This window comes from Pongo pygmaeus, chromosome 14, assembly GCF_028885625.2.
Source record: "Pongo pygmaeus isolate AG05252 chromosome 14, NHGRI_mPonPyg2-v2.0_pri, whole genome shotgun sequence".
NCBI lineage: Eukaryota > Metazoa > Chordata > Mammalia > Primates > Hominidae > Pongo > Pongo pygmaeus.
Window position 1 is genome coordinate 36,718,317 of NC_072387.2, and position 18,807 is coordinate 36,737,123.

The 18,807-nt window shown below is 34.7% G+C and overlaps 1 protein-coding gene and 1 non-coding gene across 7 annotated transcripts in view; both read left to right on the top strand.

Moving 5' to 3' along the window:
• Positions 1–18,807, top strand: part of PAN3 (poly(A) specific ribonuclease subunit PAN3) — a 157,202-nt gene that overhangs the window by 83,891 nt on the left and 54,504 nt on the right. The gene's annotated exons all lie outside the window — the stretch shown is intronic.
• On the top strand, positions 10,876–10,982 carry LOC129011974 (U6 spliceosomal RNA). The gene has a single exon (XR_008493489.1). It is a non-coding gene; the product is annotated as a U6 spliceosomal RNA (small nuclear RNA).

The following is an 18,807-nucleotide window of genomic DNA, read 5'->3' on the forward strand; positions in this document are numbered from 1 at the left end:
GCTAAGGATTTTGTCAGCGCCTCATTTCCCCACCATTCTCTCTCTTACTACCCGTCTCCCTTCCAACTCCCCTCCCCCGACTTGTTCCCTTACCTTTTCTTCTACTTTGGTTTTTTTTCAGGTTCAGTTAAATTTGTAAGCATTTTCCTTTCTTCCCTAGAGAGCAGTGTCAGAATTGAATATCTCTGGTAGCCTAAAAGTTTTATTGTAAGTAATATACTACTATGATTTTTCTCTTGTTGAGGTGTGTTCACATTGTTTACATGAGCATAATCTACAAGTGAGCTACACATCTTAATATTTCTTAGACAGACATTGTCTAGACTTCTGAGCAGTGTTGTAATTCAACTTTATATGTCTCTTTCCAAAGCACTGGCAATAATGGGATCCATATAGCAATCAGAAAACTTTGGCCTTAATTACATGCCAGTTTATTTTGGCCTAACAATACTTCCTTCCTTGTATCAGAAATAAACATTTTGTTAACTTATTTCATGAAACTAATTTAGACATGCCGTTCAAAAAAAAATTAGCCTTTTCAATTGGAGGAGTTAAAAATATTAAAGGGAATTTTAAATTTAAAAACATTCAGTTTAAAAAAATCCATTAATGCTTATGGTATAGATATAAGCTTATTTGGAGGTAGGTATATTCATTGGTCCCAATTGGACCTCACAATAGAAACTTAGGGTGAAATTAATTAATTTAAAAATTAAATTAGCTGAAAAACTATTCTGCATAGCCCTAGCATTAAATGGTTATTCTAGCTCCTCTTAATGATGAAAGTGATCACTCTCTGGAACCATTGGAAATAGGTCATTATATCATATGAAATGTATTCTCGAATTCTAATGACTATTATTTTAAAAGTGCTCTTCATTCAGATGACAACTCAGTTAAAATATTTTTTAACAGTGATGAATTATTTTGCATTAATTATTTTTTCTGTTTGGTTATTGGTTTAACACTCTGGAGATGAGCAAAGAAAAAATAATTAAGTCTGCCTTTCGGAAAAACCATTGTACTCTCAGTGTCTTCCGTCATTTCTTACCTACAAATGTTGTTTTGTTTAAGGAAGGGTTCTTGACATTTGCAGTGTAAGGTTATAGAATAAATAAAGAGTTTATTTACCTACGGTAGTGGTGATTTAGTTTATTTTTAATTCTTACTGTCTATTATAGGTGTAACTCATTGATTTTAGTTACAAGTTTTTAATTTTCTTTTAAAGTTTCTATCCCCAAAACTATTGCCCTTGAAAGTATCAAATTACCGTAAAATATGAAACCTTAAATACTTTGACACTTATGTAAACTAGGGTAACATCATTTTCATTACGTATGGGAAAGTACATATCTAAATATATTTTTGACCAAATATATTTGTCAAAATTTTTAGGCCAGTTTATTTTGGCCTAATATTTGAGCAAAGTTGAGTGGATATTAAGAGTGGGTTTCCTCAAATTATGAGGAACAAAGGCATAATGCCTGGCACAAAGGAGACCCTGAGTGAATCACATTGCTTTTTAAAAATTTGTTTTGATCACTTAAGAAAAAATAAGTCATGTTTTTGGTATATGTCTCAGTGTAAGAAACAAAACTTTATACAAATATTTGAATTTAATCACAGCTAATTAGGTTTAAAAGGCATTAAAATTTGTGGCATGTATTTCTATCAAATTGTATACACACTCATTTTATTTTTTAATTTAGGGAATCAAGGATTTATACATACAGTTTTGTTATGCACATTGAACCTATGAACAATAGCTACATTTCTAAGTATCTTTTGTGAAGTTAGTTGTTTTAACAGTACTAAGGATATGGCACTTGGGCTTCATTGTCTTTGAGAATCCCTCCAGTTATGCATACTTTTATTTGTAAATAGGCATTTTTCTCTGGCAACAGCTTTTATTATTCTCTCAGCGGTTCACAGCCTTCCAAATTTAAGAACCACTGTTTTTTTTGTTTTTTGTTTTTGAGACCGAGTTTTGCTCTTGTTGCCCAGGCTGGAGTGCAGTGGCGCGATCCCTGCTCACTGCAACCTCCACCTCCTGGAGAACCACTGATTTAACACAACTTAAGACTAATTTCCAGAGTGTTATACAGTAAGAATACTTTAGAGTAACACATAGCCTAAAGATACATTTTTCTACTAGCTCTTGCTTAGGCAGAGGTGTTTTTTTTGACTAGATCTCTGGAAACTAAGTTATGAATGCGCTTAATATATGAAATAATAGTTTATACTTTAATTTTGATGCCATGAAAAGTTTTTTTTTTTTTTTTGAGACAGAGTCTCTCTCTGTCCCCCAGGCTGGAGTGCAGTGGCTCACTCCAAGCTCGGCCTGCCAGGTTCACGCCAGTCTCCTGCCTCAGCCTCCCGAGTAGCTGGGACTACAGGCGCCCGCCACTGCGCCTGGCTAATTTTTTTTGTATTTTTAGTAGAGACGGAGTTTCACCGTGTTAGCCAGGATGGTCTCGATCTCCTGACTTCGTGATCTGCCTGCCTCGGCCTCCCAAAGTGCTGGGATTACAGATGTGAGCAACCGCGCCCGGCCGAAAAGTAATTTTATCATGAGAACTAATTGCTGAATGTCCTTTTTCATCAGAATTTTCTCGAGTATTTTTAATAGTAGACATAGTTAACTAAGTCTTCGTGTACTTTAGGTTTAATTACCTCAGTGTTAACAAATCTACAGTGCCACAGTGTGTTTGAAAGTGACTGTAAGTAAGTGCAGCAGGAGCAGCACACATTTCTGCGTGGTGTTCTTGTGTATCATTTGGTAGTTTAGTGCACAGTTGTGTCTCAGGAATTGAGCATCTCTCCTTCTGCTTAATTATTATGTGTGGGCCCTTGGGAGGGGCAGAGATGAGTTCTTATATTTGCAAATGTCATCATTAATTTATAAATGAGAAAACGAGTCACAGTGATTTTCAGCATTTGTCAATATTCATTCCTTCAGGATGAAAATAGTGCGTTTTGTTTTTAATCATTAGATATGTTTTCTTGTAAATTATTATTACTTTAGAGAGAGGGTCTCACTCTGTCGTCCATCCTGGAATGCAGTGGCACGACCGTAGCTCACTGCAGCCTCCAGCTCCGGCTCAAGCAGTTCTCCCACCTCAAACTCCTGAGTAGCTGGGACTACAGACACATGCCAAGTTAAAAAATTCTTTTTAAATTTTTTTTGTAGAGACGAGTTCTCACTATGTTTTCCAGGCTGGTCTCAAACTAGCCTCAAGTGATCCTTTCTCCTCAGTCTTTCAAAGTGCTAGAATTATAGGGGTGAGCCACCCCACTCAGCCTTTGTTGCATATTATTAAGGCAAACTCATATGATTGATACGGGGAGAATCATCTAATTATTATACCAGAATTAGCATTATTAAATAATTGTATTCATTTATTACCAAGTTTATTTATTGTTGGTTTTTGGGAAAATAAATCCAAAGAAAATTATGTTCTTACGTCCAGTTTTTAAAAAATACTGAACAGTCTTTCTTATATATTCCTGAGGTTATGGTGCCAAATTGGTGGGTAAAATTGGCTAATACCCTTTTTTTAAATAAACATTTTTAGCTTGAGAAATATGTGAGGGAAAAAGGGAGGGGAAAGAAAAAGGGGAAATTAATATTTGTCGTTCTTGTTCAGAAATATCAAAACTTTTTATGAATGTTGTAGACTAAAAATAGCTATTTACTCATAATGTTGAAGGGTTGGGATAAGCAGATCGTTTTCAGTTTTAAAGTTCTGTGCTAAAAAATAAAATTCCATGATCAGTTAGCTCTAAGGCATTTCATATCATAGATGAGGAAATGGAGGTTTTATGTATTTAAATTACATAGTAGTTGGATTAGGCAATAACATGATATTGGTTATTGATCTAAGTGGAACCTTTGGCATTTACATAGTCCAGCCTTGCACCAGTCTAGAGGTGGCATTTCTGACAGATTGTCATCTAGTCTCTGCTTAGTCATTTACAGTAATATAAAGAATTCATTAACTAACCAAGGCAGCCAGCCCAGTGTACATTTTAACAATTTGAATATAAAAGAAAACTCAGTCTTCTGCTAAACCAAAGTCTTGTCTCTCTTCCATCCACTTGTCCTAGTCCTCTCCTTTTTTGTTGAATGGGAAAAAAAAATTTTCCTATATGATAGTTCTTTTAGTTATTTTATTCTTCAGACTAGTTCTATGTGTGTCCATATAACTGATTTATTTCTAAGACAGACAAGATGACGTCAGGCAACCGGGGAAATATATTATTCAATTCAACGAATTGTATAGGTCCAAAATTGTGAACTCTTTTAAGTCATAAGGAATGGAACATTAGTGTGGGTAAAATTAAATCCACAGCTATGTCTACCTAGCTATATTACTACTTTGATATCCAGCTAAGGAGTGTACCATTGGGAAAATAGGAAACTCTTTGGAAACTGTTCTTTTTTTGGGGAAACAGGATGAATCTATGGTCTTGAAGATGGTGAATATCTAAGCTCAGACTTTAAATTTCATTGTGTGTTTTAGGGCTCTACGTTAAGTCTTTCAAGGCACAAAAACTCCATAAGCTATTGCTTTAGATTATTTTGTGTTTACTAAGTGATATAATTATTAAAAATAAAAATTATAACCATATTTATGTAGTTCTTAAATATCACCAGTTTTAATAAACATAACAGATTTTCCTTGTAATTGTTTCTCAGAAGTCTACTGTTAAATGGATTCTGTGGGATAGTCAAATAATTACAGCTCAAATTAATTTGATATTTCTGTCTAAATTGAATTCTTCAAATTAGTTTTGTACTTAATATCAATAATGGTAGTTTGGCATTAAAGTATCCTTCTAATTAATTAATTAGATTTCCTAAACATCTCACAAATTGCTTAAGAAGAAGGGACCATGCCATTTCTCATCTAGTACAAATTTAGGTATAAATGGTGCTTAATAAATGCTTACTCAATAGATAAGGCTTAATTTTTGTCTTGGAAAATAATTTTGTAATTGTTAGGTATCTCTTAAGTACAGTGAATTTTAATTAATAAACATATTTGAAGAACTTCTAAAAACTGCAAATGTTCAAGAATATGCAGGTGAATAGTCAAATGAGGAACAGAAATGTGCCTGTTGAAAAAGTTTAACAGCATCAAAACTAGACACTGTGTGTTTTGAGATGCTGAAGCACTCTTATAACCAATTAAAGTATTTGTATTTTTAAATTGCATGTTTCCATTCTTTGTAACTACTTTGTTTTTCAGGTATATTCAGCAGATTCATTCAAATCTTTCCAAGTTATTTAGTTTGGAGATTGCTTTCTACATTAAAAAACAAGTAAATTAACAACTATTTTATGATTAAGATGAGGAATCTCAAGGTTTTTATGAAGTGGACCTTTTAATTGCCCTGTAATAAGGAGCTCATCCTAGAAGGAAGCTCCTCTGTGTATGCATGTGTAAGGACACAGATTGTGATGCCCCTGGGAAATTTACTAACAGTAGAACTGTAGAATCATAACAGGGTTGGGAGTGCCTGCTGGCTACATTCCCTTCTCAGTTGGGAATTTCAGGAAACTGAGGCGAGACGTTTATGGCGCAGAGAGGGATGTGGCTGCTGCAGCTGTCTTGGAGACCTGTCAGGTAAGGCTTAAATAGCTACCAGTAGATAATATTCTACTGGTTGTGGAATCCCTGGTTAATGGGTCCTGATAGGTATGAGAGTTCCTCTTGTGAACTTCCTGTTTAAATCTCATTGAATTGGCTATTTTGTCCCATAATTAGTGGGTAGGGGCTGGATGGGAGTGGGTAGGGATTTCCTTTAACTACGAGTTACCAATCCAGTGATCTACAGCTGCAGCAAAGCCTCTTGCTGCTCTTGGACTGCTTTCAGTGTATTATGACTCGATTGCCTTTAGAACATGCTACCGGTTCTACTGAAGCAGCTATGTGATTTTCAGCATACTGCTTGGTTTCTGTGTTTTAGAGTCTTCAGTTCTATAAGAAGGTAATAGTAGATGATTTTAAGTCTTTCTAATCTAAAATTCCGTGTTTTTGAGACATGGGAATCTGTAGAAGCATAGAGAACAGTAAAGAGACAGAAATGAAGACAGTGGTGCGAAGTAGTAAAAAGGGGAGGATAACATTTGTACTAGACTTAAAGATTTTAGAAGGCATATGGACTTCTTGACATATTCTTTGTAAATAGAAAATGTTCCCATGGCTCCCTTTGTTTCATAGGTGGAGATGAGGGGAGTTTTGTTTCAGCAAATGTAAGATTGGAGTCTGGGGTGAATCAGAGTATTGTATTGGTTCTGGATGAACTGAGAAGCAGAGAGAACAGGTGTAAATAAATGCCGAAGAATATTTCTGATCTGTTTCATAGCTGAATGTGGAGAGTTAGATGTCGATCTTCCTTCCACCTCCTCCTTTAGTCAAGTAGGTTGAGAGCACCAGGGATCGTTTTTTCTTTAACCTTTTAGCTCAGTGATACCCAGAGCAATGTCCCTACTCAGTGGAGAAGATAGTATTTGTGTGAATAAATTTACTCTTCTGTGTGTTACATGTCTAGTTAGGAGTGGTCCTCTGATTCTGTAGGAATGAATCAGATGGTTGTAGCCCCTTCTGTTTCTTGAATTATCCTTTGATTCTTCTCAGCTTGACCATGAAATTCATCTTTTTCTTATTCTTACTGCCTTTCAGATGTAGTTGCTCTAGAGTAGGGCATGTAGGTAGGGTCTTAGTAAAAGGAGAGGAATTATAGATGTGGCCTTTTTCAAACCCCCAATGCACATAGGCATGTAAATCCTACTCATAAATGCCTGCAACAGCCTAGATGTGGATTGCATATTTATTATGGTAATAATGTTTAGTTCTAAATTTTCAGTCACGAATCTCTTACATTGATATGTCTGAAATAAGATGTTTTCTTATGATTTCACAAGCACTTTTCTATATTTTACATGTGGTTGTCTAGATTTTAGCATGGTATTCCTATACATAGTAACTAATAACTAGTAGTCATTTGTTGGGGGTACCTTTGAGAAAACAGTAAAATTAACAATAAACAATAAACATTAAGATTAAATATATTAACATCCTATTGATGTTAATTGGTATTGATGTAAAGGATGTCAGTGTATTCACCAGCTGCTCTCTCAGCCATAGTTAATATGCTGCTCTCTCAGCCATAGTTAATATAGGTCATAATCTTATTGCTCACTGTGTGCAAGAGGGTGTAAGTTAAACTGCCCAAACAAATAGGTCCAAAATGTAATGACATGGCTTAATATGACAAAAATGTATTTCTTGCTTTTGTAACACTCCAAGGCAGGTGTTCAGGGTGGCTAGGATGCCCTTCACATAGCTTATAAGGGACACAGGTCAAGAGCTTCTCAGCATCTCTCAAGTGAGCTAGAAAGGAAAGGGAAGAGCATGAAGGAGCAAGAATGGGAAGATGGGATGACCCAAGCCTGGAAGTTTCTCCTATGATAACTTTTGACTAAAATCTGGACTTAAATTATTTTAAGCAGCTTGGCTACATTTCCCAGCCTCCTTTAGAAGCAAAAGTTTTTACCAGTTGATCCTGGTTATCTCCTGAATATACATTGAAGATATTTTCTCATTTGCATCTTTTGTAATGACTTTAAAAATATCACCAAAGCAGCTGCAATAACTGATTTATCTAGCGTCAGGGGAAATGAATCTTTCCAGCATACTTGAATTTTTTGGATATCAGGAGCTTACATTTTTAATTGTCAGAACTTTATATTTTCAGAAATTTTTCCATAGTACTCTCTGGCTTAAAATAATATATAATCTTATTTATTGATGACTCTTGTTCAACTATATGTGCCTCAGTAATTGTATTGAACCAGAATACACTGACTCTTTACATATCCAAGTTTGTGGAGGAGTTTATTTCAAGTTACGTAATTACTTAGATTTGTTATTCTTCCCACTGGTCTTCTGCTCCAATGAATTAATTATAACTTTTTGAAGGTAAGGTCTTTCTCTTGCTTCTGAGTCTCTTAAAGTGCCTGAAAGTAGTGCCTTGAATGGCCATAATCTGGCAAGCTTACTTTGATCATTCTTTTTGTTTTTATTGGCTTTTTTATTGGTAACTCTGTTGTGCTGTTTATGACAGTGATTCTCAAATTTCAGTCTACCAGAATCACCTAGAGGCTTGTTAAACTCCAGCATTTGTGTGGTTCCATCCCCAGTGTTTCTGATTTAGTAGCTCTGGGTGAACCAGGGAAGATTTGCTTTTCTAATGTGTTCCCAGGTGTTGCTGATGCTGCTACTTGTCCTGGGACTTCATTTTGAGAATGACTGCTCGATTTAGAACTTTTGTCATTCTTATCTCCTCTTTCCTCTTAATCTCCCTTTCTCATCCTCCTCCTAATCTGCTGAGAGCTAACACAAATGCATCTTTTAGTACCTCTTTTTTTTTTTAATGAGAAAAAGGCTTTGAGTCAAGGACTTTAATTGTTTCCTGTGAATAAGGTACATAAGCTTTATATTATCCTTTGGCTGAGGCTAGTATCAGTTCATTTCTGGTTAATGTCTGTGTTCTGAATAACTAGAGTTATCATTGAATTCATGAATATAGAAGTTGCCGATGCTTAGTCATGAATAAATCTGGGAAACAGGGATCCCTTCCACCTTGGTAATGTTAGTGAGACAAAATATAAATTAGTTACTATAACTTTTAGTTTTTCAAGATACTTAGGAAATGAGTAGCATAAGTACTGTGGCTGTTTAAAATATAAAACCCTCAAGCAGAGTCCCATGGATGGAAGAAAAAAAAACAAAAAAAACCAACCCTATGGTTCTGGAACTAGTAATCAGATGTCTTTTATTTACATGTTACACTTTAATATGTATGTTTTAAAATTGTTACAAAAAATCAACTAAATTGTTCACATGAGAACATGTCCTGGCAAAAAAAGAAAGAGAAAATAAAACAACTAAATTGTTGTTAATGTTAGATAAATAAGAGGCGCTTATTGATTCAACCACAGTTTTCTTGAGATCAACTTTAATTTTTGTTTGTACTTCGGTGGTAGCTTTTTTCATTGGAAAGAAATCCAAAATTAAAATTACATTGTTAATTAAATCTTACTTTTTTGTGTGAATTTTTGTAATTAATTTTCATAAGACACTTGTCTTAGAGTAAGTTTCTTGTTTGTAAACAAAACAACACAATTTATCACTATGAATGAAGGACACCATTTACTCAAATATTCACTACCACTCAAGAAAAAAATGGTTCTTTTGAACCAAAAAAGTTATATTTAGTAGCTAACACCTTTCTTCCCTCTGTTTTGATGCTTCGTTTAAATAAGTGTTATTATTTAAAAGATTGCCACCATTGTAGAGTCTAGGGAGATCCCATCATTTTAGATCATTTGGCCAAGTTTGGGGACAAGCAGGTAGGTTACTGTTTTGTTTCTTCAAACATTATAGAGACCAAAGTAAGTAACCTACTACTATTACAGGCCAATGGGTAAGGTTCCTACTAGTATAGTTAAAACCCTGATGCTGGTTTTTTAAAGTATGTTGAATTATTCTTGTTATTGGGATTTAGGCACTGCACTTTATACAGTCAATATTCTAATGATATTTGTTGAATTAATGACAGTTCATCTGGAAATGACACCATTAATACAGGCAAGACTGAAGTTACGTCAAAGGGAAGATTACTGCGTGTAGACCAGGAAAACAAAGTAGTTGTGCAGGCTGTGATCTCCATCAAATATTGAGGACTGTGTGTTTGATAAAGCTCAGGTTAAATTCATCATATAAATTGACATTATGTGCCTGAGTTTGGTCAATAAGATTAAATACATTTTATGAGGAAGCTTTAAGGTACTTAATTATTTTATTAATGCTTACAGTATTTCTAATACCAGATAGTCTAAGTATCTATCATAGATAGATATTCAGCCAAAATGAAGTAGGATTATATAAATTAGTTGATGAAATTCTGTAGTTATTAAGGGGAAAATCAGAGATGGAAATTAAGTTGCAATTATTTGGGTTAGATCCACATGGCCTCTATTAAAGGTGATTTACATATAAAAATAAGTCTAGGCAACACAGCATGACCTGGTCTCTCAAAACAAATAAACAAACAACAACCATAGGCAGGTATGGTGGCACACACCTGTAGTCCCAGCTACTTGGGAGCTTGAGGCGGGAGGATTGCTTGAGCTCAGGAGTTCAAGGCTGGAGTGAGCTATGATCACACAATTGATCTCCAGCCTGGGCAGCACAGCGAGACCCTGTCTCTGAAAATGAAAATAAATAAATAAATAAATAAAACTTCTTAGAGTGCTTCGAAATTTGTCATTTTATTGCATAATATAAAGAGATTTTGTACTTTTAATCAGTTCATGGTGTTATAATTGAAATGTCACTGTTACGCAGTCATAAGCTAAACATTTAGCACTTTTCCTTTATATTTACCCAAAAGTGAAAACCAGTTGTTTACTTCTCAAAAAAATGAAAAATAATACTTTATTTGTAATATCTTTGTAGTCTCAGTCACAGAATTCCTAGTCCCCCCCACCCGGAGGCTATAAAAATGAGGATAAGGGGTTAGAAATTTCCAAGAAGTGACTTGTTAAGATAGACATTGAAGGACAGCAAAATAAGAGTAGAATTAGGTATCATAAAGAGCATAGTCTTTGAATCCAAGGTTCAGTTTACCACGAATCTAGATGTTGGATACTTCAAGAGTAGAAAATTGTTCTATCACATCTTAAAAAACTGTTGTTTTAATGGTAGCTATTGATTTGACCCACTTTAAGTGGGATATATTATATTTGCATATAGAAGATGAAACTCTAGTAGCTTCAACCTAAAAAAAAATTCTTTGAAATGTATGCTCACTTTGGCAGCACATACGCTAAAATTAGAACAGTACAGAGAAAACTAGCATGGTCCCTGTGCAAAGATGACATCCAAATTCATGAAGTGTTCTGCATTATAATATATTTTTTAAAAATTTATAAAGATTAAAAAATAAAAAATTTATGAAATACTGTATTGAGAATTTAATTTCCATTGGCATAAAAACAAATGATATGCACAAAATTACATATACATGTATTAGGAATCACATTAAGTATTTAGATAAGGGATCTGTTAATTTGAGTTTGAGGATGAGCAACCCTTGTCCAAAAACATTTTTTTTAAAGACTGCCTTTTATTGTGTTAGGCTAAAATTGTAACCTGTTGACAGAAAATAACATAACTGTGATCTATGGGGAAATCAGGCCTCTATGAAAATAATGATTTGTGAGTGTACATATTCCTCATCAATTTTACAGAACAAGTTTTTAGGTTAGATTCACTGTAAAACTTATCTGAATTTACAGATTAGAATACTATTATCTTTTTTTTCTTGAGTAGCTTAATAGATATCCAGCATGCAGATTGTTAAACTAGAATTTGAAAATTTTAAATCAGTAATTCTGAAAGGCAAATGTATTGGTATAGTTAGGAAAATCATGGGTGGTAACTTCGGATGGTTGCTTTTAGTAATTCTTTAAAAAGTGGAAAAAAATTATGTTAAAAACCTCATATAGAGGAGAAGGGATTTTTGTGATTTGCTCAAGTGCATTTTTTCCTAATATTTGGAAATTATGACACTTTTTTTTTTTTTTTTTTTTTTTTTTTTTTGAGGCGGAGTCTCACTCTGTTGCCCAGGCTGGAGTGCAGCGGCATGATCTTGGCTCACTGCAACCTCGGCCTCCTGGGCTCAAGCAATTCTCCTGCCTCAGCCTCCTGAGTAGCCGGGATTACAGGCGTGTACCACCATGCCCAGCTAATTTTTGTATTTTTAGTAGAGATGGGGTTTCACCGTGTTGGCCAGGCTGGTCTCAGACTCCTGACCCCAAGTGATCTGCCCATCTCGTCCTCCCAAAGTGTTGGGATTACAGGCATGAGCCACCATGACTGGTCTGGAAATTACAACATTCTTATTAGAATTGTGGCTTATTTTGTTTGGAGGAAAAGTATATTCTGTAGCTGTGTGCATTTTTTTATGTTGCAAATTAATTTTGTGTTTGAACATTTATTCCTTGAGGAAGCTTTAGAGGTACCTCAGGATGTCATAAAATCAGTGTAGAAATTAAATAGGCTTTTATAGTTTCACTGGCAAATATCAGGTTTATAGTCTTTCTAAAATCTAATCTCCCTGATGTTTTCCCTTTGTATTTCTATAAAAAGAATATAGTGCCATTTATTTCATCAGAAATTCTGTTTTATTGCATTAACATTGATTTCATGTTAATCTTTTAAAAATTAACCAAAGATGTGTATCAGCATTTCCCAAGGTGCTTTTAAAATATATATTGCTGACCAGGACCCCTAAACCTACCAATCCAGTTTCTCATCCAGACCTCCATTTTTCTTTTCTTTCAGTTCTGTAAATGTCTTTTTTTAGAAAGCCTTTCAGGTATTGTGATGTCAATCCTATTTAAGAACCAGTGCCTTAAGAGAGTTGAGGCAGTTAAGAAGCACTAGTGTGGTCTGGTACAGTCAGGGAGAACAGGCTTCCCCCTTCCTCTTACTTTCAGTTCCATGTGGGTTTTGTTGTTGTTATTTTAAGAGGCAGGGTCTTGCTCTCTTTTCCAGGTTGGAGCGCAGTGGAGTGATCATAATTCATTGCGGCCTTGAATTCCTGGGCAGGCAGTCCTCCCACCTTGGCCCCTCAAAGTGCTGAGATTACTGGCCTCCATATGTTAATAATTAGAAGAAAACTTTAATATATTGTTTATTATGAAAAATTAAAATTTTTCATGTTTTGGAGTTTTGGTATGATTATGAAGATACTATCGGTATGCATGTGAATGTATAATTTCTATATGCTATAAAAATTATAGGTAACAAGGGTTTTAAACTGATTAATTCATTTTCCCATCTTCGGTTTTCTCTGTAGCTACCTAAGCTATGTGAAAATCTCTTAATTGCCTTAGGAAAAAGTATGTCCTAACTTGTCTTCATACCTCAGTTCATTTTAGAATTTATTAACTCTTATCCTACATTCTGTTTGCTGAGTTAAGGCTTTTTCTTGTCTAGGTTTTTATGAAGTTGAGTAAACTGATCATCTTCCTCTTGAGTATTCTTTATTTTTCTTTCTTTTTTGTTTTTAATTTCAAAATGTTCATTTTAAGAAAGATTCTTGAACAGGAAACCTAAGATTTATTTTTATGCTCTTCATTTTCCATATCTACTTGGCTTTCATATTATATCTATGAACTGTCTTCTATTTTCCTTTTTTACTCTTGCCATCATCGCCTCTTCCATGCACTATTTAGGCTACTTGGTCTACCCTTGCATTTCTTTTTTGTATAATAACAAAAGTAACTTAAATATAGACCAAATCATGACTAAATTGTCATTAGAATAATTTCCAAGCCCCTTACCATGGCCTGCATAATCTGTTTTATATATCTATAATCTCACCTGTCATTCTTTCCCTTGTGTACTCCGTTCTGGCCTTTTACTGACATTCCCCAAATAATGTAAAGCTCTTTTTGATTCATGTTCTCTGCATGTGTCGTTCCTCCCTTTCCTCCCATGGCTGGTTCCTTCTCTTCTTCTTAGGTCCCTGCTAAAGTGTCACTTATAAAAAAAGGCCTTTGACAATGTAAAGGAAGTTTCCCACCATTATTTTCCATCCTCTTCCCCTGTTTACTTCCTTTAAATAATTGAAGGTTCTATTAAAATACTGCCATCTTTCTTTTCTGATTAAATAGACCTAGTCCCTTTAACTCTACTTCATATAGGACCTTACTCTTTTATGAAGTACATCTCCTGTTCTTTAAGAATATGTATTCGAACATGGTCAGCCTTTTCCCCATCTCTGTGCCTTTGCTTGGGCCTTATGTTTCCTGGAAGGCTCTCCTATTTATTGACATCTTTGCCTACTTTTTATTGATTAGGTCAAATGTCATTTTCTTGGAAGTCATATCTACTTCTCCAGTCATTATAGTATCTCCCAATGTCATTTTCTTGGAAGTCATATCTACTTCTCCAGTCATTATAGTATCTCCCATTTCTTTGCTTTTATAGTGTGTTGAGTATCTCATAATTTTTTAATATTTTTGTCTTTCTCTAAAACACACACACACACACACACACACACACACACACACACACACACACACACACACACACACACACACACACACACACACACACACACACACACACACACACACACACACACACACACACACACTTTAGACATAGGTTGTAGCCCAGGCTGGAGAGCTGTGGCTCTATTGTAGCTCACTGCACCCTCAAACTCCTGGGCTCCTCCCTGTGGAGTAGCTAGGACTAGAGGCACTCACCACCATACCTGGCTGATTTTTAATTTTTTTTTTTTTTTTTTATGGAGTTGTGGTTGCTGCAGGCTGGTGAAAGTTGCTCCAGGCTGGTAAAACTTCTGGCCTCAAATGATCCTCCTGCTTCCGCCTCCCAAAGTATTGGATTACATACGTGAACCCCTGTGCATGGCCTTCATGTTAGTTTTATATGTATTTATTTCCTCCACTAAAGTTAAATGCTCCTGTGGTATTTTATCCTTTATTGTGATCACATATGGAGAGCTACAGTTAAGTATTAAGATTGAACATTTTTAAGCATTTTAATGAGCTTCATGGTAGAATGTGAACTGTGTGAGTTTAGACCTAGGTTTTATTTCTCGATAGCTTCAATTTTTAGAGTCTTGCTCAGCGTTTGATCTCATGCTGGTTCCAATGAGCTTTCATATACAGGTACAGATCAGAATCACATACGGTGCTTTGAAAATATAAATTCTCTAGTCCCCATCTGGGACCTATTAAATCAAAAACACAGATTTGGAGCATCAGCCTTTATCTATATTTTTTAAAAATTCACTGGAGATTCTAACATATACCCCTTTACATCTAGAGTAAAAAATGTTCAAAGTGCCAGAAAATTTGAAGGAAGGTAAATTTTATCTGATTTGAATGAGGGTATAAAGGAAAAAACTTTCATGGAAGAGGAACTGAGATGGTTTTTAAAGGAAGGATAAATTTTTTTTATCTGTTTTAAAAATAGGCAGTTGAGAATCAGTGAAGTTTGTTATTTTTTCTGTTTGTTTTAACCAGTTTAGCATAAAGACAATGTTCTCAGTGAATGTTTAAAAATTAATTTAGTCTGAATTAGGTAAAGACTGAATATCTGTGAAGAAAATCTCAGACATGGTACCAAGCCATAGGCTTAGAGCAGGGTTCTTTTTATTTTTGTAGAGATGGGGTCTCCCTTTGTTGCTCAGCCTGGTCTTGAACTCCTGGACTCAAGCGATCCTCTTGCCTTGGCTTCCCAAAGCGTTTTGTTTTGTTTGTTTTTCTTAAAAGCAAACAATACCTTGGTATCAGTGCATATTGGTTAAATATCAGCTCTCTAGAAGTGATGATTTTGCATGACTATTTAGAATATTGAGATCATATGGATTCTTTTGTTTTACAGAGCTCTATCTTAGGCTCTTAGTCCCTGCTTTTGTTATGTGGAGTTTCTTTTTATCTTTTCAAATATTTATATCCAAAGAGTAGAATTTTGTTTTAAAATTAGCATTGTTAGGCCAGTGAAGACATTAGATTGGGCTGGAACATGGAAAAATTAATGGAAAATGGCCTAGAGGTAGACAGATTTTTTTTTTTTTTTACATGTTAAGTACCTGATGCTCCTCTTTTAAAATATTTTTAACAGTTTTATTTGCCATCAGCTTTGCAGAGTTTGGCACATTGTTTCTTGAGGGTTGTCAGAATGTGGGGAGAAGAGACTAGTAGGTAATAAGACTGGAAAGATGGGTTGGAACTTAGCTATATCACAGGAACTCAGAAATGAACAGGCAAACCTTAAGACTTAATTATCATTTCTGCCCCTAGAGAACCTGTGAACCAGGAGCACCAAAACTTAATTAGAGCTTAGAATATTAGTTTTCATACATTTTTAAAAAATAGCAGCAGTACTCTTGTGAAGTCCTGTGTGAACCCCCAAACCTAAAGTTACATAAAGCAGATAAAGCTGGAATTTACAGGTTCGGGTTTATTATATTAACTCATAAAGTTATTCAGTGAGAATAACAAGGCTATGTAGTATTTTATTGAATATAATAGCTTGAAATTGGTGGGTGAAGAAGAATAATTAACTTTGTATCCCTCAAGTCTCCTTTTTAATATTTTTAATCATGTAGTAACATGAAAATCATGAATTCCATGAGTAAGTTGTGTACTCATGTGTTCAAGTTTCTCTGAGTACATGTGCATTTAAACAAAGATTATTGCAGAGTCACTGCCTTCCTAATAAAAAAAATCTGTATGTATGCACAATGGTGATAAGATAAAGGCTTTACCTTGAGGTCTGCATGAAAATATCCTAACCCAACACAAATTAAGTATATTGGTGTTGGTATGTTAAAACATGAATGCATATTAATTTGACCTGCATTTGTGTGTTTTTATTTATTTAATAAATAGTGGAAAAGCAGATACAAAGAAATTCAAATCAGGCATTTACAAAACCCCGAGGCACTGCTGGAAGCCTAAGGTGTAGTTAAAACTGTTTTAAAACCACTGCCGTAGGTCGCCTGTTTCTCAGCAGGAGGGAATTTACCAGTACATGGGTTAAGGAGGCTGGGAAGGCTGCAGCGCTTTTCTTAGCTGAGATTCCTCATATGAACCAAAGAATACAGAAAAGTAATATAAGCGATTATTTTGTCATTCTCCAAAGGGTAATGTCTATCAGGTGGCATTATACAATGGGTGTTTAGCTCATTGGTGCTTAATCCCCCTGAAACCCCTTTTGAAAGGTTGGGAAAGTGAGGAATCAATAAGGCATTAAAAACCAAGGAACCAAACAAAAAAAACACTTAACCAAAATGTCAGATACCTATATTCAAATGAGTACAATTTTCAAGACAATGCATGGTCACTACTATATTGTATTTCACAAGTCTGAGCTCTTAGGCACTGAGTTTATGGCTGAGAATCAAGATTTGTTCATGTTAAAACTTGGAAATGAGAAAGATATATTTTGATTAGGATAGATTTTCATTTGATTAATTAATAGCATTGATACTTTTTTTAATGAAAAGTTGTATTGGCCACCTTCATGATTCTGTCTGGATGCAGGCTTGAGTAACGTTTGTAAACAAAAAAAAAAAACTTTCAGTCTAATTCATACAAAAGGAAAAATGATGTTTCAGTGTTTTGAAATTAGCTTGAGCTCTTTAGTTCCTTTTCTTATTTTTTCCCCCTTTTTTTCATAATAGTGTATTATAGACAAAACCACTAACTCATAAAATGGGAATGTTCCCTTGTTTTGTTATGGCATATCTTGAAGCTCAAAGGCTATGCATGTTGATTTTTTTTTTTGGTTTTAGACATAATAAGGAAGGCAAGTCACTATTTCAGGTCTTGAAACAGAACATGTTACTCTTTTCAGTCTTTTGATTCAGAATATTTTATTTAACAAGTGAATCAGAACCTTGAATTTAAGGAATTATGTAACATTTCACTAGTTCATTATGTATGGCATTAAGCAGAGTTACTCTAGATATCCAAACTGCTTTTCTGGTGGAGACTTTTAATCCCACCCCCGCCCCCCCCACGGAAAGTAACCAACTTTTCAAAGATAAAATACAACAAAATAAAAATAGCTTTGGCCCTTACAATACTTTCCATTTATGTTCCCTTCATAATTCTTCCCAGTGAGAAACCATATGGTTTGTGCTATAGCTTTTCTTGAAAACTTTGTTAGCTATTTAACAGTCTCACTGTAACTGAGTGAAAGCTTTAATCAAGAACTGCCTATGACATATAGATGCCTTCGGTTCATTGGCTACTTCTGTAGTTGAAAGGAAGTTGAACTATTTTTTTGGACCCAATAAGTTTGTCCTTTCCACTTGGGTGTTGAAAGAGCTTATGAGCAGTAGCTGTTCTGATTTTTGTTGGTTGTTTTCTCTAGGGAACAAGCTACCCTCTGAGTCAGCACTGGACTTGAAGATAAATCCTACAATTCATGAAACTGACTGATTCGACTAAAGGATGGATAGTTTGGGCAGCGTTGGACAGCTCTATGAGGGGTCTGTTTGTTTAACTGAAGGGATTGTTGAGTTCAGCAACTTTTAATTCCCCTAATCATAAGGGGTTGCTGTTGTGAAAACAGGGTTTGTGAAGGAATCAGTTCTGTCAATTAACATCAGTATTCTTACTGACTTCGTTTTTATTTTATTGTCAAACTTCTTTAAAGTGGAGAAATTTTACTGCTTTTTTTGCCAGCAAGAATTTGTATGCACTGAGAGGTCAGCATAGAAGCTTTGCAGTCTACTTATGAATCCAAGTTTCCTTTTTTTTAAATATATGAGGTTATAAACATTTCTCTCAAGTAAACCTTTTGACACTTGGATTATTTCATCTTTGCAAAGGTAGTATGCATTTGTGCCTTAGAATTTTTAAGATTTAATGGAACTTAATTTGAGTAGTAAATATTTTGCTAGTTTAGTGAGTATATTTTGGCTTATGGCTAACATGCTTTTTAGATAACTTTTATTAATAAGATATAATTAATTTTTACCCTAAAACTTTACAGGCTTTTAAAAATCAATCTTTGAGGAAATGAGATTAATTATAATGTTTAATTATATGGATTTTTAATCTGAAACATGAGGGATTTAAGCTACAGAATAAAAATCTTCATACCCTAATTTTCTGGACCATAATTATACAGGGATACAGTGGATTGTCTTTTTGAAGATAAAACATGCTGTGGGATGACA